Genomic DNA, 27,312 nt, shown 5'->3' on the forward strand with positions numbered 1-27,312 from the left:
TGTGAGTGTATCATCTACTTCTGGTTATGTATCCAGCATACCCTGTCTACTCACTATCTATGAGTCTCTCTCTACAGTTCAGCAAACCCGGAGATAGCAGTTCCAGAATCTGAGGGACTTCAGCCCTGCCAGGCACATCAGCTCACTACTGCCACCTCTGGTGGTTCTACTACCTGTCTAATAAAGAACTATCTGTGTCTGTCTCCATATTCCAACCTAGTCGGTGGTCCCTCTCATGATATCCTCCTGAGGGCGCTGTCATCTGACATCGGCCCAAGGATTCACCATTCTACATCTCTCACACTTCAAGAGCTGAGTACAACAAACTGCTACCTTGCAGTCTAACCCTCAACTGTTGCTAACATCTCCTTCCTCAGGAACTGTATCATAACCAATTCCTACTTCTTGCAGGAACCATACAGATGGCCAACACCTCCCTTCTGGGGAACTCTGATTATCAAGTTGCCACTCTGTGCGGCGATCCATAACACATATTAACTCCTCCTCTCTGGGGAGCATCTCTATACCAGTTTGCCAACAGACTGCTAACCCTAGCAGAGTCGCTAACAGACTGCTAGCTCCTCCCCTTCGAGCTTTGCTCCCCCAAACAGGATTGCTAACTCCTCCCCTTGGGAGGAGCAAACCCTAACAGACTGTTAATTCCTAGCAGCTCCTATAACAGATTGCTACTCTGCAGTCTAACCTATAACAGATTGATAACAGATTGCTACTCTGAGCAGCAACTCCAACAGGGTGAAAGGAAAGGGAAGAGAAGGGGATAACAGGGGGTGGGGGGAAATGGAATATGATGATGATGTTGGTGGGGAGAGGAGTGGAGAGGGAAAGTGATGATGCCAGAGGAGTGTGAGGGGGGGGGAGGGGATGATGATGATGATGCCACAAAGTGAGGGAGACTAAAGATGATACAAAGGGGTGGAGGGAAAGGGAAGAGAAGGTAATTGGCATGGAGGGGGTGGAGGCAGAGGGAAGTTGATTATGCCAAGTGTTACGTTCTGTGTGTCTTGAACTAATAGTGGGCCCTTGGGTCATGGCGAGTGAAGACTCCACCCACAGGGAGGAGCCCTCTGGGTCCTTACCACAACAGGCAAGGTCTCAGCAGTGATGGACAATAGAGGAAACAACTTTATTATACAGCCAATGGTGGTCCGAGGAGCAGATCATTAGAGTTCAGTCCCGAGAGTGGCCTGCAGCTGGTCGGTCCGTGTAGAAATCCTCAGCGTGGAGTAGTCTGGTGAATACCTTCTCTAGGTATAGCTTGTGCTGGCAACTCCGGTAGTGGTCCGCAGCGAGGGGTAGGCCAGAAGCCAGTGGGAAGCTGCACAAGACTGGAAGAATCCGGTAGTGGCCCGCAAGCGGGGTAACCCGAGGATCCGTGCCACAAAGGTAGAAGAGCAGGTGATGTACTCACGCTGGTACTGTGGAAGTAGAAGGAGGATCAGGCACAGAGGAGGTCCGAGCAAGAACAGCAAGGGTCGTCCAAGGACGATGCAGGAACTCACTGGAACAGAGAAACAGAAAGTAATGGCTCTCCGAGGAGCGGATAGCCCTGAGTGCGGCAAGGCCCCCGAGGAGCGGGTACCTAGGTCACCCAGCAGGATAGTGAGACAGAGTCCCAGTGTGGCGGAAAAAGCAGGACAGGAATCCTTGCTAACTCGTATTGCAAGAGGTCAGCTGAGCTTAAGTACAGAAGGCGAATGACATCATGCGGTGGCGACACCACCAAGGTTCCCGCCATGACGCGTTCAAGAAGGGGACAGGCGCGCGCACGTGCCTAGGTAACCCCGGATGTAAGATGGCTGCCGGGAGTGCTCACGCTGACTTGGGCACGCCAGCCCGAGACAGCTGGCGTGCCCGAGTTTTACTTCTCCCCTGCTTCAACGGCAGGGGAGAAGTAAAACTAATAGTTCACGCATATCCAGCATAGCTCTCTGCTTCAACGGCAGGGGAGGAAGACAGACACTTCACTTTCAATGCATATCCAGCATAGCTCTCTGCTTCAATGGCAGGGGAGAAGTAAAACTAATAGTTCACGCATATCCAGCATAGCTCTCTGCTACAACGGCAGGGGAGGAGAAAAACAACCAATAAGGGCTGAGTGGCATAGTCTGGGTGAATAAGTGGGTATGTGTGTAGCTTGCTTGTTGCAGCGGTTGCTACCCCTAGCTAGTCGGGCTTGATGTTTCGCTTGGATGCAGCTCCATCACTGCTCTCTGCATTAATGGTGGGGGTGAAAGGGAAATAGAACCAAAGGTTGCTAGGAGCCAAGAGAAACAGATGAGTATGGGAAAGGGAGAAATGTGTGAAGCTTGCTGGGCAGACTGGATAGGCCGATTGGTCTTCTTCTGCCGTCATTTCTATGTTTCTATGAGGGTCAACGTGTGGAAGCGGAGGCCGCCATTCTCCCCAGGACTCGGAAGCTGCATAGAAAAAGGAGGTGAGCAGTGAAGGTCGCAGCCACCTGCGACCGACAGGCGCAACACCAAGGAGTGAGGGAGAGGGAAAGTGAAGATGATGCCAAGGGGTGAGAGACAGGGAAGGAGATGATGTCAGGTGGAGAGAGATGGTGGGTGAAGGGATAGGGAAGGTCATCATGATGATGATGCAAGTGGGTGGGTGGTGGAAGATGATGATGATGCCTGGGGGTGGGAGAGAGGAATGAGGGTAGAAGGAAAGGGCATGTGGTTGATTCCAGGGATGAGGTGGAGGAGAGTGGTGATGATGCCAAGAGGTGAGGGGGAGAGGGAAGGTAATGGTGATGCAAGAGGCAGCAGGGAAGAGGTGGTGGGAGAGGGAAGGTGATGATGATGCCTGGGGGTGGGGGAGAGAGATGGAGGGAAAAGGAAGGTTATGGCAGGGAAAAGGGAAGGGGTAGGGTAGAGTGAAAAACATGATAATGATAATGAGAGAGGTGCAAAAAAAAGGGAGGGAGACAGAAGGTGATGATTCCAGGGAGTGTGGGGGAGGGGTGGTAGAGGGAAAGAGAAGGTGGTAATAATGATGATGACAGGGGCGAGGAGAAGAGATGGAGGAAAAGATTGAGGGAGAGAAGGAATGTGATGATGACGACGCCAGGGCATGGGGGAGAGAGGTAGAAGGAAGGGGAAGATGGTGATGATGATCCCAGGGGTGAGAAGGTGGAGATAGAAGAGGATGATAATTCCAGGGGGTAGGGACCAGTGGAGGTGGAGAGGGATGGTGAAGATAATGCGTGGGAAGGGAAGAGATGTTGGGGGAGGGAAGGTGATGATGATGCCAGGGGAGAGGGGTGATTATGAAGGTGGGGAAAGGGAGAAGGTGATAATGATGCCAATGGGATGGAGGGGGGCGAGGGAAGAGAAGAGGAAGTGGTTGGTGTGCCACAACAAAGTGAAACAAAAAAGGCTGACAAGCACTGCTCTAAATAAAATGAGTTGTTTGACAAAATGCCAAGGTCTTTCAATTGTTCAAAAACCGTCCCTGTAAAACTATCAGTAGGGAATAGGGATAAGAGGGCCCAACTTACGAATTACTGGGTTTTTTTGTTGGCTTTTACTGTTCAATTTAAGTTTACTAACAGCCAGTCCAAAATTTCAGACAAACAGACATTGAAAACATGAGAAAAAGAGGCATCGACATTTCTGACAGGAAATGGCACTTGGACATCAACCTCATATATATATAAGAACATAAAAAGTTGCCATACTGGGTCAGACCGAGGGTCCATCATGCCCAGCATCCTGTTTCCAACAGTGGCCAATCCAAGTTACAAGTACCTAACAAGCAGCCAAACATTAAATAGATCCCATGCTACTAATGCCAGTAATAGCAGAAGCTATTCCCTAACTGGCTAATTTTAAAAGGAACACGCATATTGACACACCGACATATGCTTAAGTTTATATCATGCGCACAAGTACACGAGTATCATTTAAGACACTCTATATCTCCCACTGTAAGAGGGACACTCAACTTCTCCCCCCCCCAAAACACCCCCACAGAGTTGAAGGTGCCCTTCTTACAGTGGGAGATATATACAGTCTCTCTCTCTTGTGCACGTTCAGGACCCCTCTGGTTCCTCGTCCTGTAAGCCCAAACTCTCCGCTTTTAAAATCACCTTTAAGTCAACCGCTATCAACCGCTGGACCGCATCACTGGAATTCTCTCCCACCAGATCTACGCCAGGAACATTGTCATCTCACCTTCAGAAAAAAATTGAAAACATGGCTGTTCCCCCAAGCATATCGCTGAAGAAGCCTTATGGTAACCCGCACGGACCACCACCCCTCGGTTGCGTCCTCTTTCCGCCTCACAAAGGAACTGTTATGCTAGAACTGCTCTCTCAAATAACTTGTCAAATCGACACCACTATGTCAACTGTATATAATTTTACCATGTAAGCAATTGCTCTCTGCTTACCTGCACTGCTCTCCAGTTAGAAATTGTTAATCTATCCCTTTTCTTCAAACGGTCTTGTTCTACATTCCCTGTTTTAATGTAACTTTCGCTTTCTGTGTTAACTGGTTTCCCCCCTAGTTTATTGTAAACCGGTACGATAAGACCTGGTCTTGAGCATCGGTATATTAAAAGAATTTAAATAAATAAATAAATAAATAAATAAATAAAATAAAATAAAATAAATAAAGTCAACTTGATTAATAATAGTTTATGGACTTCTCCTGCAGGAACGTATTCAAACCTTTTTTAAACCCAGCTACACTAACTGCCCTAACTACATCCTCCAGCAACAAATTCCAGAGCTTGATTGTGCATTAAATGGAAAAGAATTTTCTCCAAATTGTTTGAAATGTTCTACTTGCTTACTTCATGGAGTGCCCCCTTGTTCTTCTATTAACAGCATATTTCTGTAAGATCTAAGCCGAGGAAGCCACGTAAATATTAAATAATATGGAGACAAATATGAACCCTGGGAAACACCCCAGGGAAGCAGATTGTTTCCCACTTTGACTTGTTGACAGAAGTCCCTAAGGAAGGAGGAGATTTAACCCTTGGCTGTGTCACTAAGATCCTGTGCGCTTTCAACCTCTCTGCCAAGATAAAATGAGCAATAGTACTGAATGAGGCGGAAAGGTCCTGAAGCACTAGACACTCTGGATTTCCCTTGTCCAAAAAGCACAGAACATCATCAACCAGAGAGACCAAAACAGCATCTTTGAATTACTCCAAAAACCAGACTGAATCATTTCGGCTTAATATAGATTAAAAAAAAAAAAAAAAGACAGTCTAGATAAGGAACAGAATATTAAAAATAAGCCTATCATTTTTACCGAGGCTGCATCTAAAGATGGCTTTCTAGGATAGGTTTAACAATAGAAAACTTTTAATAGGCTAGGTAAATGACTTTCATAAAGAGATATATTCACAATGTTATTTAACTACAGCAAATCCTCATCAGATATGGTTTTAGAGTGGCAGGGCAAGCCTCCAAATTACAACTTGTCCTCTTCACCTTCCCTAAGATGGAAATAAATTCTTCCAAAGGCACGGGAGTCAATGTATCCAACATCTGATGTTCTAACTTGACATCAGAGTCCTGCGAAATGGAGTTGCAATAGATGCTGGACCTAAGAAGTTCTATTTACAAGCTCAGCGTGAATATCCTTGATTTTAGAAATGACATAAAAAGAAACCAAGAATTCACAGTCCGGTTGAACAGAGAGTTTAGCAGGTGGTGCAGGTGGAAGACTAGTGAAGTCCCTCAAACCCTGTACTTGTTCCAACTACTAACCATAGAGTCTAAAGTGCACTTCATAAAGTCAGCAGCGCATTCATTAAGTCATGAATTAAATTCATCTTTGTCAGTTTTCCCTCTAGTGACTAAAACCATTGGTGAAGCCTCAGCCTTAAAAGAAGAAATTATAAACAAGATGTCAGAAACCAAATTACAGAGTGGTCACACCAAGGAACCATGTAGGAGGTTAATTCTCTAATACGGGCAAGACCAGAGCAAAACAGAAGATTCAAAGTATGCTTCATGTGTGGAAAACCCAATAAATAAACAGAATAACCAGACAAGACAGAAACTCATGAGCCCGACACAGGAAAGATTGTCATTAAATAGGTTTAAATTTCCTAAAATCCTAAAGAATGATAATCCACATTAAATTGGGCTATAAATTTGGCAACACTCACTAACTCAATTACAGCTGTATTTACTAAGCTGTGGTAAAACTGTGATTAACTGCGCCGATCTCCCTCAAGTGAATTGGCCTTATGTTGGTTTTGATTGTAAATATTACTACCCTTATCGTAAGGCCCGGGGTAACTACTCGGACTACCCTTAAGAGAAACATTGGGGGGGGGGGGGGTAGCCTGCATGGCGTAGCAGATACTATCATAAGAAGCTTGCTGGGCAGACTGGATGAACCATTTGGTCCTTTTCTGCTGTCACTACTATGTTACTATGTAAATTACTGTAGTTTAGTGAATCCCACAGTCATTCCTTTAACTGCATTGCCACAGTCAGGAAAACCCTCACATGCCCAAAGGCAATGAGGAATGGTGCAACCCCCCCTCCCCCCCAATCATCATCTCCAAACCCTCCAGACACCCCCAGATCACCCTATATTGAGGGGCCGAAGCAATCGCCACGTGCCATCTTGGGGGAAATGGTCCCAGCTAACCTGAGGCTCTTCTTTTGTCTCTCCCTCGTGAGTGGGGCAAAGGAGAATCTCAGGTCAGCTGGTGCCATTTTGTAAAGAAATTACTGGTGGGGCGGAAGCAAATGGAGACTACCTCTGCCCCCTCAATCATCGGGCAATGTATGGAGGACTGGGAGATACATGTAGATGTGAGAGCTGAAAAGGTCACTTTTATTGTTATAAGGGATGGGTGGGGGTGGAAAGATTGGCTAATCACTCCACCAAGCATCAGAAACAGTTTAACCGGTGCCCCGGGAGCCTCAGTATGCACGCTAGCATGCTGTAACTCTCCGGGAAGGTCAACCACACCTCAAAGTGTAGTTAACTTTCCTGGAACTACTTGGCTTGGGAAGATGGGTACAAGCCACATTATTCTGTTGCCATACTAATGAGCTGCTTTGCGTGCATTTGCATGTGAAGTAGCTCATTGCCATATCTTTGTTGCGCTGGGTTTAGGGGCCAGGAAATAAACTTGCAAATTCCACATGTTATGTCCTTTTTTTTGCTATGTCAACATGTTTACCACATGCAAACAAATAACATAACATCTACTTTAATAGCTAACAATTCATGCTGTGAAGCCAAAGCGTGAGGATACAGCCACACACACCAAAGGAATGAATAAACAAAAAACAGCTGCCATGCTCCCCCCCACCACCACCACCACCTCATTTTCTAGATCTAGACTGATGGTATACAGAATATTCCTGTGTCTGGGTGAGGAGGGGCTATTCTCTTTGAACCAGGTTTGATCAAACAAAATATCCAAATTAGTGGACAGCATAAGACCACAGACAACAGTAATTTTATTGAGAACTGACCTGACGCTGACCAATGGAAAATTGCTCTGTGGCCTGATTAAATGGAGGCGCTTCACTTATTCACTACCTAACAGCACGAAGTAACCTTCCTCAAGCCTTTTGCTAGATTAGGCCCCAGCTTACAAGATCACATCTACTTCCTCCTCCAGATGTAGATATGGGGAGTTTCCTTGCTTCACTATTAAAGGATCACACACACACATGGTGCTCTCAGATAGGGATAAAACACAGGTGCAGAGCACAGGACTAGCTGTCTTGTATAGCTCACTCCCCCCTCTCTTCTGCCTTCTCCTTAAGGAAGTGTATTTTGTGAGCTGGCACTGGAATAAGCAAGAAAGATGCCCAAGACAAAGAGCCGGTCCCAGCATAACCCTAACATTTCTCAGCCAATACCTTACCAGGAAAATGTAAGACTCCCAAGACCAGAGCTGGACCAAAAAAAAAAAAACAAACCCAGTCGCCAGGTTGTCTGTCTGACTAAAATATGGAAGCTGGTGCTTGAAACCAGGCAGAGAAGCCAGGCTAGGAGCTATCAGGGGCTGCAGAGACTGGAAACTGCAGCAGTGACCCAGACTAGAAAGAGGGCTGAGGCTTAGAAGGAGAAGCAGAGACCCCCAGAGTGAGACTGGAAGAGATATGGCTACTGGGCAGGGAAGAACGGTGATAGCCCCGGGCCAAGAGGAAAAAGAGTAACTTACTCCCCCCCCCCAAAAAAAAAAAAGAAAGATTTCCCCCTCCTCCCTTGGTGTCTTAGAATTTTGGTTGGCACCTAACTTTAGGTGAGCCATTCCAGGTTTTAATAGGAGCTCAACTTCAGTCACTCCTTTTTACTGACTTTCACACTCATAGCTAGGGACTCTTACCCTGCACAGTTCATCAGAAAAGTCAGAAGGTCTCAAACAGCGCTTGCAGCAAGACCACGGAATCCTTCCTGACCATCACCAAAATCTGTTTATCTACAGCACCTCTTATTTTCAACTGCTATAAATTCAGGTAGCACAATTTACCTTCAACTTTCCTTTTTACAATATGCTGAAAAAATAGTTAGACATGCCGTACTGGGACAGACCGAGGGTCCATCAAGCCCAGCATCCTGTCTCCAATCCAGGCCATAAGAACCTGGCAAGTTCCCAAATGTTAAACAGATCCCAAGCTACAAATGCCGGCAACAAGCAGTGGCTATTCCCTAATGATTCATAGCAGTTTATGGACTTCTCCTCCAGGAAACTTATCCAAATCTTTTTTTAAACCCAGGTGCACTAGTTGCCACAAGGTAAAGTAACAACGTGTACAGCTTGCATCCCACAGTGACAAAGCTCTACAACTCTGAACACCCCCCCACCGGTTATTTTTTACAGAAATGGAGGTTGACCAAATCATTTCTTATTAAGGGCAGAACGATCTCACAATACATCACATGCATATGTTTCAAGCAGTAATCTACAAGGGGCCTACATGGCCAGCTTTTAAAGTATGAATCAAACTGCATGGATTAAACTACTACAAATCTTAAGCTTGAGCTACCAGATAATCACAAACACCACTGGACTACAACGTTATTGACGCATCCTAGAAATAAGGGCTTAAAACACACTATATTATGCAGCAGATTCGGGGTGATGTCAAGTTACACAAATATGTTCTCTTATAGAAACCCAAGTTCAAAGACCAAGTGAAAATCAAAATAACACCTGCCGTTGAAATAAGTCTAGCAAAAAAAAAGAAAAAAATACCTACCCATCATCCAACCACCTCAATAAAAAAAAAAAAATTCTATTAACCAGTTAAGAAGCACCGAGCAAGCAGTCTTACTTCAGGAGACTAGTACAGGCTACGGCAGGATTGTTCAGAAGGGATCTATTTAGCCCTCACAAAACTGAAGCCCCAATCTAGTTGCTCTATTTGTTATTCCACGAAGGTGATATTCTAAGCAATTATTACACGGCGAGAGCTCTGGGATTATACAGAAGAGTATGTCTTGTGATCGTCTGGGATTCTCTCCTACAATCCTAATGGGCATGTTATGGAAGAAGAGAAAACCCCCAACACTCATTATAAAAAAACAGAAATAAAAAGTCATCTGTACTCAAGTTCGGGGGGGGGGAGAATATCAAGTGACTCTTAAGACCAGTACAAAGACCACATGCAATAAATTTCACAGTCATGACACAGCAGTCATGTGGAAGGGCACAACCTTTCTGGCTGCAAGTTACTGTCTGGTAGCTTAAGCTGGCATTAGTGTTTTCTCAGCTTGGGCTGATTTTTGTTTGCAGTTTCTTGACAGTAAGGGCCCTACTATTTTTTATGTTTCTATTATTAGTGTTTTCCCATAACAATGGCAATTTTATCCAAAAACAAACAAAAAACAAATTGCTGGGCCAGTTTTAGCAATTTTATCAGGATCAGCCATTTTCAGCCTCTGGAATGTGCCCCAAAACAGGGCTCACCAAAGGACAGACTTGCCTGAGGAAGCAATTATATTCTAAAACAAATGCATGAGGTTTTTTCACTAAACACTCTTCACTGGTGCTAGAGATAGAGGAAAAGGGCCTAAATTCTTACAGCCAACATAAATATTTGTCATAACCATGTAATAGGAATCCATCACTAAGTATTCAAGAGGAGATGATGCCTGGGAATCACAAAAGCTGTAAAAAACTGCTGAATTTTAAAACCCACTTTTGTGGAAGCTGTTTTGGTAATAAAATGTCCACAGCCTTTTTTTATTATTATTTCTTAATCTACTCTACCATATGCATACCTATAATATGGAAAACTGTACTGCATATCTTTTTTTTTTTATTAAGTATTAGAAATCATTTATTTTATAAGCAAAAAAAGGCCAATAGTGGATCGCACTTGTTGCTCAAAAATGTGATTCCACATTTGATATTGTGAAAAAACATAGCGCAGAACATGAGATTTGCTTGTCATGTCCCATTTAACCTTGCTTCAACTTTTCATGCACTCCCTTCTCTTTGAAGATGAGGAAAGTGAGCTTACCTGGCTTTTGTTTCTCGGTGGCAAGATGCCAACATTGTTCTTGCATAAGCAGCTACTTTCCTCAGAAGCCAACACACACACACAGATATGCGCATTAATTTTACTCCAAAAATACTTTAAATGATTATAATAATATCGTGTATAGGATTTGGTTCACTATTTTTTGGTTTATACATTATGGGGTGGCCAACCCCCGGTTCTTGAAAGCCACAAACAGGTTCTGGGCTTGCAGGAGATCCACAATGAATATGCATGAGAGATTTGCGTACAGTGGAGAATGTGCATACAAATCTATATCATGCATATTCATTGTGGATCTCCTGAAAACCTGGCCTGTTTGTGGCTCTTAAGGACTGAAGTTGGCCACTTCTGCCTTATTCTATTCACAGCATTAAGAAAGATTGTCTCTTAAGGTGAGCAGCAAACAAGTCCTGCTATTTAGAATAAATTTGAACAATGACTTGAGGCTCAATATGGCAGACTTGGAACTCTCACAGATATATATATCAATAAAAACTGAACAGGTAATCAAAAGGAATTCAATAAGGAAAAATGTTTTGAAAATGCAAACAGGCGTCAAAGTGCAAACTGTATTATGATGATGATCAGTGCTAGAGCACATAAAATGTAATCATCCGCCTCACAAAATGTCTTAATCTATAATCCTGGGCGGGTTACATGAAACCATACATAATTCCATAAAATAGACAACATGGCACTCTACCTGGGTAACATCAAGCTAGGTGGAGAGAACATTGCACAAATCTCATCTTTGGGTGAGTTTTCTCTCTCCTTAGGTCATCAAATCTTCACAAGAGATCAGTTTGTTCGTACGTCTCACTTTGAATGTCAAAGTGGCCCCTAACCCCCTACACTAATACCTAAACCTCACCTCGAGTTACTAGGTTGGCCTCCCATAGGGATACAAATACCTATCTAGGGAGAGGACATTATGGCTAGTCTGTCTCTCTCTCCCTCCCCATTTTGATAAATGACCCCCTAAATGTCTTACTTTTATACATGATAAATATTTGTTCACCGTTCATGGAAACAAAGTCCAAATGAAAATCTCTAGAATACAACAATTATCAGAATGGAACAAAATCATGTATCAAAAAGCACATAATCCTGATTTCAGCATGTGATGTCTGCCTTAGGGGGAAAGCTTCACACGTGTTGCAATGATATCACATGAAGCACACAGGAAATTTGTGTGGAGATATAGACTTCTCAAAAAGAAGTGGACACCACCACATTACTTCACTAGTATTTTCTTGTAGAAAAAAAAGATGGACTAGAGAGTCAAACATGTGACAAATGCATAAAGCCAGGAAGCTTGGAGTGGAAGAGTCCTGATTCCAGAATAAAAAAATAAAATAAAAATCTTCAAAATAATGTATAGAATAACAGATGAATAACAATTACTAGGTATATAATAAATTTCTCCCTAAAGCAAAATGGAATTGGGCATATTTGGAGAGGGTAATTTTATGATTACAAGGGAATTACAGCTTCTTAAAAATGTGCAACAATTTAATATATAGCTACTAGAAGATGTGTCAAGATTTGTACACACAGCAACTTTTTTTTTTTTTTTTAATTAATTTGGAACTATTTTACTTAACAAAAAAGGGCCAGATGTACTAAGAGATTTCCTCCCATTTTGTGACTACAGGGGAAATGGTTAGAAGAAGGTATATTCCAACAACAGTACGCAGAAATCCACTATACCCTTCAATAAAACAGTGATGAAGAGCATCTCTGCATCAGTCTAACCCATTAGCCCTCCTAGTATTGCTTTTCTTAATGAATTTGCATTCTTGCTATTGTTAAATTCATTCAATCCCATTTACCTGCCACTGATATTCCACCTCTACTGTGAGCGCCACTGACCTCACTACCATAGACATTTTCAAAATAGGACTGTAGAACCTCGTGATTTTGAAAACAGCATAAATATATATATATATATATATATATATATATATATATATATATATATATATATATATATATATATATTATATTTTAGTGTGGCGCTGCAATAAAGGAATAGAATTCTGATCACTTCTGCAGAACCCACCTCCACCGGAGTACGGGGGTCAATTGCTAGCATTATGTTACAAAAATAATTCCTTTTAAAGTATTTTGCAACTGTTTCCAAATTTGTAGCTTCCTAAGCTGTCTTTCGAAAAATGTAATCATCCTTTAGAATTAAAAAAAAAGTTGCATAAATAGGTTTTGTACAAAGCTAAACGCTGTGTCTCTTGCTGCCAAAACAGATACTAGGCATAAAAATATTACACTATAATTAAAAAAAAAAACCAACAGTAATTATAATCACGGTACAGACAAGGGGATGCGACAGCTTAAGGCAACAGCAGCAACTCTCCCCTACTGCACCAGAAGTAGGCAGGGTCCCAGCCAGGCTCGCGCCACCCCCCAGGCAATCGGACACTCGGGCAGCTCCGCCTTAAAACAGCTCGCGCGCGCGCGCGCCCCCGTATTCCACCCCTCTCAGGCTCTGTCGCGAGCGTGCGTCGCTGCGGCTCTCCCTGGCAGTAGACGACCGCGGTGGGGCCCAGTTTTGCAGTCACGAGGAGGAAGGGAGGTGGGGCAACTATGGCGGTCGAGTCTCATACTTGCGGGCCGGCCAAGGCGATATCGCCAGTATCGGTCACTGCAGTTGTTGCTACTGGGATCCCTCGGTCGCACGCTCTCTTCTCCTCCTCATGCTCATCCCGCGACTAGCGGCAATCTGGGGGGGCATGTGACCCTACACGACCACCCCCACCACCACCACCAGCTAGCTAAAACAGGAACCTGTCCCGGCGGCGGCTCGGCGCGTCCCCCGGATCCGCTCTCCTCAGGTGACTCCTCCGCAGGGAAAACTTTCAGCGCCTGTCGGGAGAGGCTCTTCCTCCTCCCAGCCGCGCGCGCGCACCCACCCACCCCGCGATAGGAGGAGGTATTGCGGCCTAATTCTCATTCTCCTCCTCCTCACACCCCCCCCCCTCTCCCCACCCCCACGAGAAACAGCAGCAGCAGCGAAGACAGCGACAACCCCGGCGGGCAATGGCGGTTCTGACCTGGTAGAGCAAGGCAGCGGCTGAAGAGCTGCGCGAGCAGCGCCCGGACGCCGGCGGCATAGACCCTGAGGAGCGGCGGCAGTGTCACAGACAATAGCGACATGGCTTCCTCTCGGCTGCCGGGGAAGAGCGAGATAGAGAGAGGGGAGCGAGAGAGCGCGTGTGTCTCCTCTCCGCTGTGTGACAGACGGCGCTGCAGAGCCCCACGCCCGGCGGAAACGCGCGCCCCTGCGCCACAGTTCCGCCTCGGGCCGGGCCCAGGACCGGGGTGTCACCTGTCGCTCCCTGCCCACCAGCCCGTGAGCCTGGGCAGAGGAGTGCCGATATAGGGCCGCATCCTTTCACTGAAATACATTGTCGGGGGGAATAAAACGGTTTGGGCAACTTTCAACCCCTATCGTCGGAGGGCGGAGGGGTGAATTTGGGAACCTGCCTCCATGTCATGCAATCCCATGGAGGTGTATAGATGATTTTCGGGATAGAGATGGAGTAAAAAAAAATGTTTTTTTTTCTAGTGCCTTCCAAACTAGGGAATGTTAGAATTAAGTATAAAGGATAGGTGTCATTCTCTCTGTGGGAATAGTAATCACAAAAAAAAGGGATAGAAATTCACCAAATTTGTCAGGCAGGAAGAAAATGTGAGTATCTCTGGCAAGGTCAAAAACGAAAAAAAAATATATCAATATTTTAAGAGAACTGAGTAGCCAAAAATAATTCCCATTGCTTTCTATGGGAAATTGTTAGAAACCTTTTCAATTTAGAATATTGACCAGCGCATCATTCCAAAAGCACCCCCCACGCACTACCAGCACTTGCCACAGAGCAACACAAGCAGAGAGAGACAGGGAAAATAACTGAAACAACTGACAAAGGCTGGCACAGAGAGACATTTCTAAGGTACACGCACCATCACACCCAGAAAGACGCCTTTCACATGCACCCAACACCCACCCCCAAACTTCCATACATCCCCATATCCCCTATACATACACCTGGCACCCCTTCCTCAAGAGACAGTGAAAATAAATGATGCAGCTTCTCAATTCACTCACCCTTATACATATCCAACACTTCCACAACCACACTCTCCAGCTACAAATAAACAGCATTACCCTCCCCCCAAAAAAAACATACTTCACAACTCCCCTTATACACAGATTATCGCCCTCATACATATATGTACCCAAATACACATCCATCCCAAAAACACACTGACATATACATACATGCCAATACCCCCAGACACTATCCAGCTTGCACACAACTCCCACTCATGTCCCTCACAATGATATCCACTGCCTACAAACACAGCCATATCACCTTAACTACTCATAGCATTATACCCCCACATACACGCCTTAACATCTCCAACCAGGCCTCCTCCAATCATGTGTGCAAACATACATCCTGCTTATAGCCCTTGCTATATCCACGACCTCCATTCACTGTTTTCCCTCATCCTGTTTACATTTTGAGAGGGAGTAAAAAATGGCATATTTGACCAAGAAAGAGAATACTGTCTTCCTAAATAAGTAGAGTTGGTAACTTTTGTAGGCTGTGATACCTAGTAGAAAATGATTTTAAAATCCATTTCAGTGACTAAAATAGTACTTTATCTGCAGAAATGGGTCTTTAAAAAATTGCCTGCCTATATGTGAATAAAAGTACAGTACCTTATGCTCATGCTTTTACGTGCTCTGTGAAGAGGTGTTCTTATGGATGAGTTTGCATTTTCAAAAGCATACATTCAATTTTCCCTGAAAAAAACCTACATTAGCAAGTGTAAATATGTCTGGGTAGTATGTGTGTACTTTCCCTCTTGAAAATTAGTGTAAAGTCGGAGGGTAAAAAGTACCTGGAGACTTGTACAAATGTGGGTAGTAATAAAGTTACCCTATAATACATAAGCTTTTTAGACAACATAAGTCAAAGAAACCTTTGGTTTGGAAAGCTCAGGCATGATATGGTTTTTGGTGGGCCAATAAAACGTATCACAGCCTACAAGGACTCCAGTTTTCTCTAGGACTCTGCCATGACAGCTTCAAATAATAAAAGATTACTAAGTTAAACTTAATAAAATATCCCTGGAATGGTGATCAATTTGAACAGGACTTAACACACCCACCTTTTTTTCTTGCTTTTACATGTTTTTTTTACAGCAATATTCCCTGTTTAAAAAAAAAAGCATTTCCAGTTTGCAGAAACTTTGTTTGCACATCTTTCAGGACTACATGTGTAATCTCATGAAGGAGAACACTTGAAGGATTTTTTTTAGAGCTGTGTTAACTTCTTATTTTTTAAATACTTTTCTTTTAGAAATAAAATAGTTGCTGCCTGCATCTGGCAAACTTCTTTTATTCTACTTCTGAAAAATTATTTGATTTTTCTATTTTTTTCTCTGTTTCTCTATATTTCCCTTCTCATTTTCTGCCTCTCGTATATCTGTCTTCTACATTTTGCTGGAGTATGAATTTTTTTCTCATCTTTATCTCACCTTCTCTGAATTATTTTCCCTCCTATCCTTTCTGTATCTCCTTTTTTCCTCTGTTGCAGTCTCCCTTAATCTTTCTCTTTCTGCTCTTCTCCCCTATTATTTAAGTTCTAAGTAGTCAATTGATGTGCTGCTGTAGTCTTTACTGTGATTGCTGGCAAGTCTTCAGGCTTGTAACTTTCAGACTGATACAGTAAAGCATGCTCAGCTGAGCGCACTGATTTACCCATGGTTGGACGTGAGTATTGGACGCATGTCCACTACCCCTTATACAATAAGGGGTTTAACGTGTCCAAAACACACGTCCAAACCCCTCGAAACTAATAGCGCTCATCACATGCAAATGCATGTTGCTGAGGCCATTAGTCATTTACTCCAGATACAGAAAAACAAATGTGCACCTGATACGCAATTTCTGAGCAACCCGAAAAAGTGTACAGAAAAGCAGAAAATACTGCTTTTCTGTACATCCTTCAACTTAACGTCGTGACGATATTAAGTTGGAGGAACTGAAACGCTCAATTTTATGAGTGTCCTTTTTCCTAACCCGTAGCTATGCATAGGTTAGGAAAACGGATGTTTATAAAATTGAGCGTCCGTTTTCCAAACCTGCTGACAGCCACCTCTCCTGGACTTCCACTGCTAAGGAGGCGCTAGGGGCGTGCTATTGTCCCTAGCACCTCCTTTTTAGCACGACCCCTCATTTAAATACAGTATTGCACACCCATTAGAGGTGGCTGGGCACACGTTAGGAAAGCGGGCACTCAACACTGAGCGTCAGTTTTCCGCGCATCTTTATTGTATCAGCCTGTCTTCTATTAGGGTAAGTTTGTATTGATAGCTTGGCATGATTCTGAGCAATCTTTTGAATTGGCATGTAGAAAAGAGGATTTGGATTCAGACAACAACCAACAAGGACAGAACTTCTCAATCTGGGTAAACAAGCGTGGGGGTAGCTTGCTTATTACGGCGGTTACTACCCTAAACCAATTAAATTTGATGCATCACTTTGAATGCATATACAGCGTTGCTCTCTGCTTCAATGGCAGGGGAAAATGTGGAAAACAGGATTTACATTCAGACAACATCCAACAAGGCATTGATCTGTGCAGTCTGGGTAAACGGGCATTTGGGTAACTTGCTTGATGTGGTTGCTATCCTTAACCATTGAGCCTTATGCTCACCTTTGGTGCAATGCCAACATTGCTCTCTGCATCAATGACGGGGGATGGCAGGAAATTTGAATCAAACAGTTACTAACAAGGGCTCTGAACTTGGTGGTTGATGATACAGATAAGTATGGGAAAACAAGTGTGGAAGCTTGCTGGGCAGACTGGATGGGCCGATTGGTCTTTTTCTGCCGTCATATCTATATGTTTCTATGTTCTGTCTATTATGTTACTTGTCACAACTTAATATGTGTGTTTTCATGTGAGCCATTAAAGATTTAGGATTATGCCACTCCCCTTCATTCTATCACCACTCCATTCTATCCTGCACCTATCCATCTCTACCCACTCCACGCTCCCAAGCTAGATCTTACTCTATATCCCTCACCCATAGATTAGGGATAACATCAACATAGGGACAGAGCAGATGTGTGTGTGTGTGACTTCTGTTTACTTCTCCTTATCTCATACAGAAGACATGTTCAGTACTTGGATGCAGCCTCTGCTCACCAGGATAACCAGAGATACTGCAAAGGCAAGCCCCTGGGCAGACAAATGATTAGAGATGCTGCAGAGGCAAGCCCCTGGGCAGACAAATGACTAGAGATGCTGCAGAGGCAAGCCCCTGGGCAGGCAAATGACTAGAGATCCTGCAGAGGCAAGCCCCTAGGCAGACAAATGACTAGAGATGCTGCAGAGGCAAGCCCCTGGGCAGGCAAATAACTAGAGATGCTGCAGAGGCAAGCCCCTGGGCAGACAGAGCTTTGATTGCTCAACAGTGACATCTAGTGGCTAGAGCTGGGGTCCATGTTAGGAGATGTGTTTTGTGGCTCCTGGCCGAGGACTTGGTATGATGGCTGAGTTGAGATATAAAAATGGACGGGAAATCTCTGAGTGAAGACTCATAGCACTAAAGTCCAAGAAAGGCTGGTTCCAATTAAGCTGGAATCCCAAAAGAGCAGAAGGAAACTTGGGCCAAAAAAAGAAAGGTCATTTGTTCAGAGGAAAGAAGGGGCAACCTTGGGGCTTGCTGTTTCACATTCCCACTGACCTGTCACTGTCCCATTGTTTGAGCATGCTGTAGGCAATTCAAGCCAAACCAAGGTACCTGGTATTCTAATTGTCAACAATAATAATATAGAACCACATAAAATTGCTAATTGTAATTAATTTTGTATTTGTAGGACCTCTGGTCTACATGAGTCTGTTACACATCCAGACCCATTAGTAGTTTGCAGGTCCAAAATTATTTTATTAATCACGAAGCAACTTTTTTGAGAAAATTTTTAGAGTTTTTTCTTTTATGTAAAATATTTATAGACCCCAATCATATTATGTGCATCACCATGCCGCAATTTTAGACAGAGTAAAACTCTCACATTTATATGGTCAATCATTCATAGTACTCATCTTCATTCATAGTACTCATCTATTGTGAAGTTCCCAACGATCTATTCGTCCTTGACACCATCCCGACACGATCGTGTTTCGGACCGTGATACCAACACTGGCATAGCAGCCCCAAGGGATCATAAGAGGTGAAGCAAGGGGGTAAAATCTCAAATTGGCATGGCAAGACTAATAGTAAGTACCATAAGGGAAATTGAAAAGAGCTTTTGAAGGCAGCAGGAACAAGAGACAAAAACACCCACAGGCAGCAAGAGAGGCATGCCAGGCACCAAGAACACTGGTGAGCCCAAAATCCTAGACGCAGAGCAAGAGGAGTAGCATCAACACCTTAAGAAACCAAAAGAGATGCAAAGCAGAAGGAGCACTGGCATTAAAACCCCAGAAGAGTAAGCAGAGTTTATAATGAGGCAGCATAGAAAAGTGGCATTAATTACCGCAAGGCTTAGAATGAAGGGTATGGCAGCAAGCAGAGTGACATCAACATCCCAAGACATTGAGGGATGCAGCATCAAGAAAAGTGGCATCAACACTCCCAGGCCATAGAGTGCAGAAAGAGACAGCAAGAAGAGCAGCATCAACAACCCAGGCCATAGGCTGTAGAACAAGGCAGGAAGCACAATGGGATTAACACCAGGGGCGATCTGCCCCGGGTGACAACAGGGGGAGGGGTGCCACTGCCGCCAGCATATAGAAAGGTCCCGCAGTGGCACTGAGAAATGATGTGCTGGCAGGGTTTCCACTCCCCGCCAGCAAAGGCGAGGTCGTCCGGAAGAAGAAGAGGCCAGCGGCAGATGAAGAGGCCTTGCAGTGCCACCAGCATCTCCCCAGAGCCAGCAGCAGAAGCCCTTCTGTGCAGACAGCAGTAGAAGAAGAGGTCCTAAATGTGTGGGAGATCAAGACTGGCCCTGTGAGAGTGAGTGCCAGTGTATGAGAGGGTGTGTGTATGTGCGTGTGTGTGTGTGTGTGTGTGTGTGTATATGAGAGGGTGCCTGTGTGTGTGTGTGTGTATGTGAGAGGGTGTCTATATGCATGGGGGTGAGGAGAGAGAGACAGATGAAACGTGTATCTGTCTCTCACACTCAAGCTCCCTCTGTCTTTCACCAAGCATGTATGTGTGTGAGACAGGAAGTATATTTTGTTTATGTCTCTGTATGTGTGTGGGTATCCCCAGTCTGCGAAAATCTCAGGGTAATAGGTATGGAGAGCGGGGAATTTTTAAAATCCTTATTAGTTTTAATTACTGGGTGTTAGGAAATTTTTTAAAATTTGTACAGGAGCTTTTAATTGTTGAATATTATTCTATTCAGCTATTTTGAAATTTATATTTTTTAGGATAGTTTTACAATTCTGATTGATTTATATTTCTTGATTGTATTGTTTTGAGGAATAGTGATTTTTCTACTTTTCCATTGTTGCTCTGCATAAAGAATCTGGCTTGTTGTGGTTTCCAGTTCAGTTTTTATCTGCATATGTGTGTGTGTGTGTGTGTGTTAGCATGCGAGACAGACACACAGAAGAAGCGTGTGTGTATGAGAGAGAGACAGAGGAAGCGTGTCTCTCACACACACATATACACGCTTCCTCTGTCTCTCATCAACAGTCCAATGCAATAAAATGCGCCCAGCCTAGCACACAGCTTAACAAACGATTGTACGTGCGATTTGGATGCGTGTCCATAGCCCCTGATACAATAAGGGGATCAGCATGTGCAAAACATATGTCCAAAAAAAGGTGCAGCTAATAGTGCTTATCATATGTAAATGCCATGTAGATGAGGCTGTTAGCTATTACCCTGAAATGCAGAAAATCCCAGTGCATCTTGAGGTGCACATTTTAACCCGTAAAATGTTATGCCTGCCCTGAAGCAGGCATAAAGTCTTCCTACATGTCAAGGGCTCAACTTAAAAGGAAAAAAACCTGCTTTTCTGTGGTTCCTCCTACTAAGTATTGTCATGGTACTAAGTAGGAATAACAGAAAGCAGCATCATGCAAAAAAAATAAATCTTGGCATAAAAAAAAAAGTCAGGGCGCACAATATACACCCACAATATACTCGATCTGGGACGTGTATATTGTGCGTGCGAATTGTGCCGGTAAAATTGCTGCTGCGGGAAAGAAAAAATGGACACTTGTAAACTGAGCATCTATTTCCTAACCCGTGCACAGCCACGTCTCCTGGGCACCCGATGCCATGGACACGTGGCTATGCACCCCGTTTGGCCGCACATTTTTAGCACGTCCATATTGTATTGGCCAGCAAGCGTGCATATGTGCGTGAGAGAGAGGGAGCATATTGTGAGTGTGTGTGTGTGCATGCGTGCCCCCAGTCTGTGACAATCTTAGTGCGACAGATATGGAGAGCGGAAGATTTTTTTAAAAATCCTTATTAGTTTTAATTATTGGATGTTATTTGATCAATGATTAGGACATTTTAAAATTATATATTAAGGGGGGGAGGGGGGTGCCAAATACTTTAGGTATGCCACTGACACCCCTAGATACTGAGTGAAGGATAAAGGCAGGAAAAAGTGTGGCATCAGATCCCTGAAGAACGAAGTGCAGAGCGAAGCAGCAAGCTCAGTGGTATCAACAACTCCCCAAGGCACCAACGACAATGGCATGAACAGCCCCAGGCCTCAAAACAGGGGCACACAACTGTACCAGCAGTGTCAGGGGTTCCCCAAGGCACCGCCAGAAGGGTCGGGCGTTAACAATGGAGGGGCCACACGGCAAGGCACTGAACCAGGAGAGAGGTGTGGGGTGAGAGAGGAGAAGGTTTTTCTTTTCTAATTATTTTTGTTTCGAGGCCGAAGCACCCCGGCATAACCAAGAAAGAGACATGGAAGAAGAAGCACGCAGGGGGGTAGCTCATGGCAGTCTTCACTCCTCACATAGGCATTGGGAACATCCTATTACAGAGTCCCATCTTTGTGTCGGTGTCATTTGTTAGCACCTCTCAGTGTATCGTATCATGCATACTTGACATGAAGGTAGGCATACCAGCCCCCCTTCTTTATCGCTCCCTCTGCCTGCTGCCTACCGCCCATATGAAAAAACAATACCTTTTCTGTGTAAAGCTAGCTGTGCTCCGCCTATATCTGCCCACAAAGGGATGGGCCGCCGATTCCTAAACACTGTAGGAGCTTCACTTGTACAGTATCCAAACCTTCTGTTCCACTAGGCTGGGTACTTGGTGACTCTTGCAACAAAGTGTCAGCTGCTGTGTGACCAGGAGGAGTGAGTGAGTACTGTGTGTGGCACACCATCTGCAGAGGTGCAGAGCAGAGGACAGAGAGGTGTGCTGCTAGTGCTGTGCACCAGGCAGACTTCCGCAGAGTGACTGCCAAGCCTGTGCTGGCCTGCCTTGAGGATCTGTATATTACGAGTAAGGTAAGGCTCACCTTACACGTAGCATCCTGATCCCAAAGGCAGGCCAGTACCGGGGTGTGACCCAGAGTGTGGAAGGCAGCCTGGTCCCCAGCAGCTGCAACACCCTTCTAGGGCCATTGTCAGCATATGGTACTCCCTCACTCATCATCCCAACTTTTGAGGCAGCAGCTGAGAGTGTGTACCAAGACTAAGTAAGCACCACTAAAGATGTGGAAGAATGTAAAATCACACCATATATAAATTAATAAGAAGGCACGGGGTGTGTAGTGAAAGGTTCAGAGGTCTGGAGAGTCTTATAGACAATGTTGATACCAAGGTGTGTAGAAATTGCATGCCCAGAATTATAAGTAACAGTGGCAGTAAATTGACTATTTGCATTTAATGACACATTGCAGCATGCATACTTCCTTCCAATGAAGCCACGGCGAAACACCGTGGCGTGGTGGGAAACAAAGGAATTGTGAAAACAAATGCAAATAGTCAATTTACTGCCACTAGTACTTATAATTCTGGGCATGCAATTTCTGCACACCTTGGTATCAACATTGTCTATAAGACTCTCCAGACCTCTGAACCTTTCACTACACACCCCATGCCTTCTTACCAAGACAAAGTAAGTAAACAACTTTCTGTGTTTACAGTGTAAGCTACACATTTATGTGGTCACATACCCTTGCACTCCTGACTGAAGTAAGTGGTCAGAAAATAAACAGTTGGGTCCTGATCTCTCCAAGTTCCCCCTTTACACCACCCAGCCTGTACATGCACAATATATCATGTGTTAGCCTTTAAGGTACAGAGCAGGTCACATACAGGCCCTTGTAAGCTGGAGTAGGCAAACAGTATGGTATGTAGAGATGGGAATCGGGTGCCGGAAAAAAAAAAAAACCCACCCCGACCCTTTAGATCTAATTATTTACAATCTCCCACCCTCCCAACCCCCCAAAAACTTGCCTAAACTCCCTGGTGGTCCAGCGGGGGTCCCGGGAGCGATCTCCTGCTCTCAGGCCGTCGGCTGCCAGTATACAAAATGGCGCCGGTGGCCCTTTGCCCTTATCATGTGACAGGGGCTATCAGTGACATTGGCCGGCCCCTGTCACATGGTAGGAGCAAAGAACAGCCGGCGCCATCTTAAAAAATGGCGTGGGCCATCCATTGCTCCTACCATGTGACAAGGGCCGGCTAATTGCACTGACAGCCCCTGTCACATGGTAAGGGCAAAAGGCCATCGGCGCCATTTTGATTAGTGGCAGCAGATGGCCAATTCAAGATCCAAACGCAGCACTACCCGACAAATCTTCAGTGCCTTGTTCTGAAGATTTGTCGGGTAGTGCTGTGTATGGATCTTGAATTGGCTGTATCCTTGAAAGTGTTGGATATGTTGTAAGGTACACATAAATTGGATTTGTGAGAGAAGATGGAAACAGTATACTAAAACGCGTGAAGCGTGCTGAAGATTTGTGAAAGGTTGTGAGTCCATAGATGATGTGCAGCTGTTTTTCTAATTTGAATTGTGGAGAAAGACATAATAACCGTTGGTGTGATGCTTCAATAATTGGAAAACTGGAGAGTTTTGCTAATCCTTGGCTGGACCGGGAGTAAAGCGTCCCTGAAGAAGCTGCGGTGAAACAGGGATCCTTGTTGGGACGTGGTGGATTGCCCCCATTTGGAATGAATAGGGACATGGTGGATTGCCCCCATATGGAATGAATACGTGGTGGAGCGTGCCCAAATGAAGATAGCTTCAACCTTTAAAGTTCTGGTGGTCTTAGATGAGTGAGGGATGTGGTGGAGTGTTCCTATATGAAATTAAGACGTGGTGGAGCATGTTGAGATAAAGTTAGCTTCAACTTTAATAGTGTGGGTGGTTTTAGATGTGTGTTGGTTTTAGTGGGTGGGGAGTGTGTGTGTGATATGAATGTATGAGTGTTTGGATGGGATTTTTAAGATAGTGCTGTTATGGTGGGGTGGTAATGCTGCTAGTTTATTGGTGCTAAGGTGGGGTGGTAATGTTTATGAGGTTGCACATGTTCTTGTATTAATGATGTAATTATGGATACACCTGTGAATTTAATGTGTATGTATTTGTATTAATACTTGTCTGAAATATATTGATAAATATGTTTGGAAAATGATGTTTATCGATTAATTGATGTATTAAAAATGTATAGATTAATACTATTGGATTCCCTATGTATGTATGTATGTATTGTGTAAAGAGTAGGGGGTCTGTACTCTCTCTTTTTGTAATTGCCCGAAGGGGATGTCACTTCCTGTCCCAGAGAGGTGTCATCCCTGCCCTCACTCTCCATCCCTCTCTTCTCTCCCATCCTTTCCTCCCCACCTCCCCCGGCCTACCAACTCCCTTCCTGTCTGCCTTCTCTCTCTCTAACCCTATGCTGCCCTACTCCTCCCACCACTCTTTCCTGCCTAACCCCTTCCCCCCACCCCCAGCCTCCTGTCCCTTCCCTCCTGCCTCTCTCTACTTCTCACCCTGTCCCTACTCCTACTTCCCCTGGCAGTCCTGCCCTCCTCCTCTCACTCCCTCTGCCTCCTCCTCCCCCTGCTATCCTCACCCCTCTTCTCTCTTCTTTTCCCAGGTCTATCACGCTCCATGCTTTCCTCCTCATACACACACTCCTCCACTCCTCACACTCCTCCTCTTCTCCTCCACTACTCCTCACATTCCTCCTCCATTCCTCCACTCGTCACACTCCTCTTCCACTCCTCCACCTCCTCACACTCCTTCTCCGTTCCTCCACTCCTCACACTCCTCCTCTACTCCTCCACCTCACACTCCTCCTCCACTCCACAGAAAAAGACAAACTGGACATACAATCTTTCACTCCAACAAATATCACAAAAGACAAAGGGAAAGGGAAACAGATGACAACACAAAACAACACAGCTCAGTCAGAAATTGCAAAACTACACACCAGAACTCCTCTAACACCACTAACCCCCTCTCCTCTCATTCCAATGCCCGACACACCCTCAAAGAAGAAGGGGCAGGAAGTGAGCATTTATATTAGGAAAAAATATCATGGTGCGCGATGCCATACCGCGCAATGCGATAATGTATCGCACACCGCAATGATGCACCGCCGCATGCGAAAGCACACCGCTGCGTGCATTATCTCGTGTGATGCGAGGTGCGATGCGCCCCTTTTGTTTATCGTGCGTGGTAGGCACGTGATAAAGCATTTTGATGATTCTAGGCCTAAGTGACATACACAGAGGCTGAGAGAATAAAGGCTGCTGTATACCTTCCTGTCAGAGTCACACACAGTGAAACACAAGAGCTCTACTAGTGCTGAAAGGCAGAGTCTCTAACCCCTTTTGATAGTACTATAACACAGACTGTAACAGTGAACAGAGAGATTAGTATCTCCTAATATGATACAGTGACAACAAGAGTCAATAACCCTCCTTTTTTTCTGTCTACATATTTTTTAATAAAGTTTTTCTTTCACTCTGCTTCAGAAAGTCTCTATTCTCTTTCTGAAATCCAAGAGAAATAACTCTACAAAGAGGTGACTGCTTACAGGTGTCTCGTTTTGAGTTTCAGGTTTAATAAAATGAGGAAACCAATGTGGGATAGGTTGGTTAAAAACGTGCTTCACTTTGATTGATTCTGCTCATTCCTTGTCCCTTCCCAACTCAGCTCTGCTCAGTATGGCTTGAAGAGAAAAAATAGTGCTGTTTTGCTTTCCGCATAGACTTTGATGGATCTGAAAATGGATATAAATGAAATTTTTTATTAGTTTTTGAGAGCCATCTATTCATTTTGGATGGAACAAAATGAACCCAAAATAGGGTCATTTGTTTTGTTTTACTCATTCGTTTCAAATAAATGCACAGCCCTATGCATATGTGTAGAAGGAGATAAATGGAGAATACCAGAAAGAGACTGTGTTTTATGTACGGTAATTATGATAAGAGACTGCATGCTGTTATTATTTTTTGCACTACTATTATAATTGGAATCGAGAGTCTGTATATTGGTTGGGGTTCAAATAAGAGTCTTGATTACAACCGAATTATCTGTGGAAAATCTGTGAGTACCCCAACTTTGGAAGAATTATTTGTCATTTCATGTGAAACTTGTTTAGTATAATAGTTTTGGGTCTGCAGGCAGATTTATTGTTGGAGATTAAGGTCTGATTGTGTGTGTAAGAATTTACTGTAACAAAGTACAGTCCAATAGTGCCTCTGTACAATCTGAAAAAACTTCCATTGAGCATGCAGAGAATGCATCATAAATAATACAGGTCTATACTGAAATCATGCAGACATGTGCTCATACATCATGTAACTTTAAATGTGAACCAGAGAGTTTTGCCAATGGTCTGTGGCATTAATACAAAATATGGAGAAGATTGTTTAAAATAACGGAGGTCATCTTTGCATGTTTTTGCATTATGAGGGGTATAAGAACATGTGCACTTACACAGATTGTAAGCCCTCTTGGGCAGGGAAATACCTATTGTATCTGATAATAACTCGCCTTGAGCTCAGATTCAGAAAGGTAATTAAATCTAAAATCCAAATCTTAATGGGGGTCAGCCATTATGGATGCTTATAGGGAGATTTACTAAACCACGATAGTTTCTCATGGGAGGAACCAAATTTTATGGGCGGGGGGGGGGGGGGCCATCCCCACAATATTTGGCTCTTCCCCACAGACTATCATGGCAGTCCCATGGCATTTTTTTTAACATGGCACAAATACGCAACAAATAATCGTCCCATGGTACGGGGCCTTCCCATGTGATGGCGGCCTACCTCGGCCACGGCCACCATCGCTTAAGGCCCAAAAAATTGCACCCCTCCCCCAAAGCACACAATTCACCCCAGAGGCCCACCCCATCTCCCTGCTGCCTTTTGACATGGCTTTAACCCCCAAAAATAAATAAAAAATAATAAGGGCAATTGAGTGGCCCGTTCCCTTCCCCACTCCATCCACTTAAACCAAAAAGTGTCCCCTTAGCCAAATGATTCCCTGTTCCATCCCTTCCCCCCTTCCAAAGCAAGTTAAATCCCTGGGGTCTAGTGGTCTCCCCAAACCCCACCCCCAACCCCCCAAAAATGACCCTGGTAGTCTGGGGGAAGGGCAGGCACCTAACTATCCTCTCCTTGTACCTCTAAAATGCATTTTCAATAGCCAGTGGAGGCCCGAAGCGCCCCCTTGCTCTGGACCTGTTGACACCATTTTTCAAAATGTGCTGGTTTGGGGGGGTTTCAGGCATCTTGGCCTTTTAATTTTCCTGTGGGACCATC

At 44.4% G+C, this 27,312-nt stretch overlaps 1 protein-coding gene across 14 annotated transcripts in view; it reads right to left on the reverse strand.

Moving 5' to 3' along the window:
• The window catches only part of ZBED1 (zinc finger BED-type containing 1), a 59,985-nt gene extending 46,102 nt beyond the window's left edge, over positions 1-13,883 (reverse strand). For 6 of the 14 annotated variants that reach the window (XM_029603665.1, XM_029603659.1, XM_029603662.1 and 3 more), the window contains exon 1: positions 13,126-13,412. The gene's annotated coding sequence lies outside the window, so the exon portion shown is untranslated. Of the gene's footprint in view, positions 1-13,125; positions 13,413-13,572 lie in introns of those variants that run through there. The other 8 variants (XM_029603669.1, XM_029603668.1, XM_029603666.1 and 5 more) reach the window with 4 other exon arrangements.
• Positions 13,884-27,312: the final 13,429 nt, after the last annotated feature.

This window comes from Rhinatrema bivittatum, chromosome 5, assembly GCF_901001135.1.
Source record: "Rhinatrema bivittatum chromosome 5, aRhiBiv1.1, whole genome shotgun sequence".
Taxonomy (NCBI): domain Eukaryota; kingdom Metazoa; phylum Chordata; class Amphibia; order Gymnophiona; family Rhinatrematidae; genus Rhinatrema; species Rhinatrema bivittatum.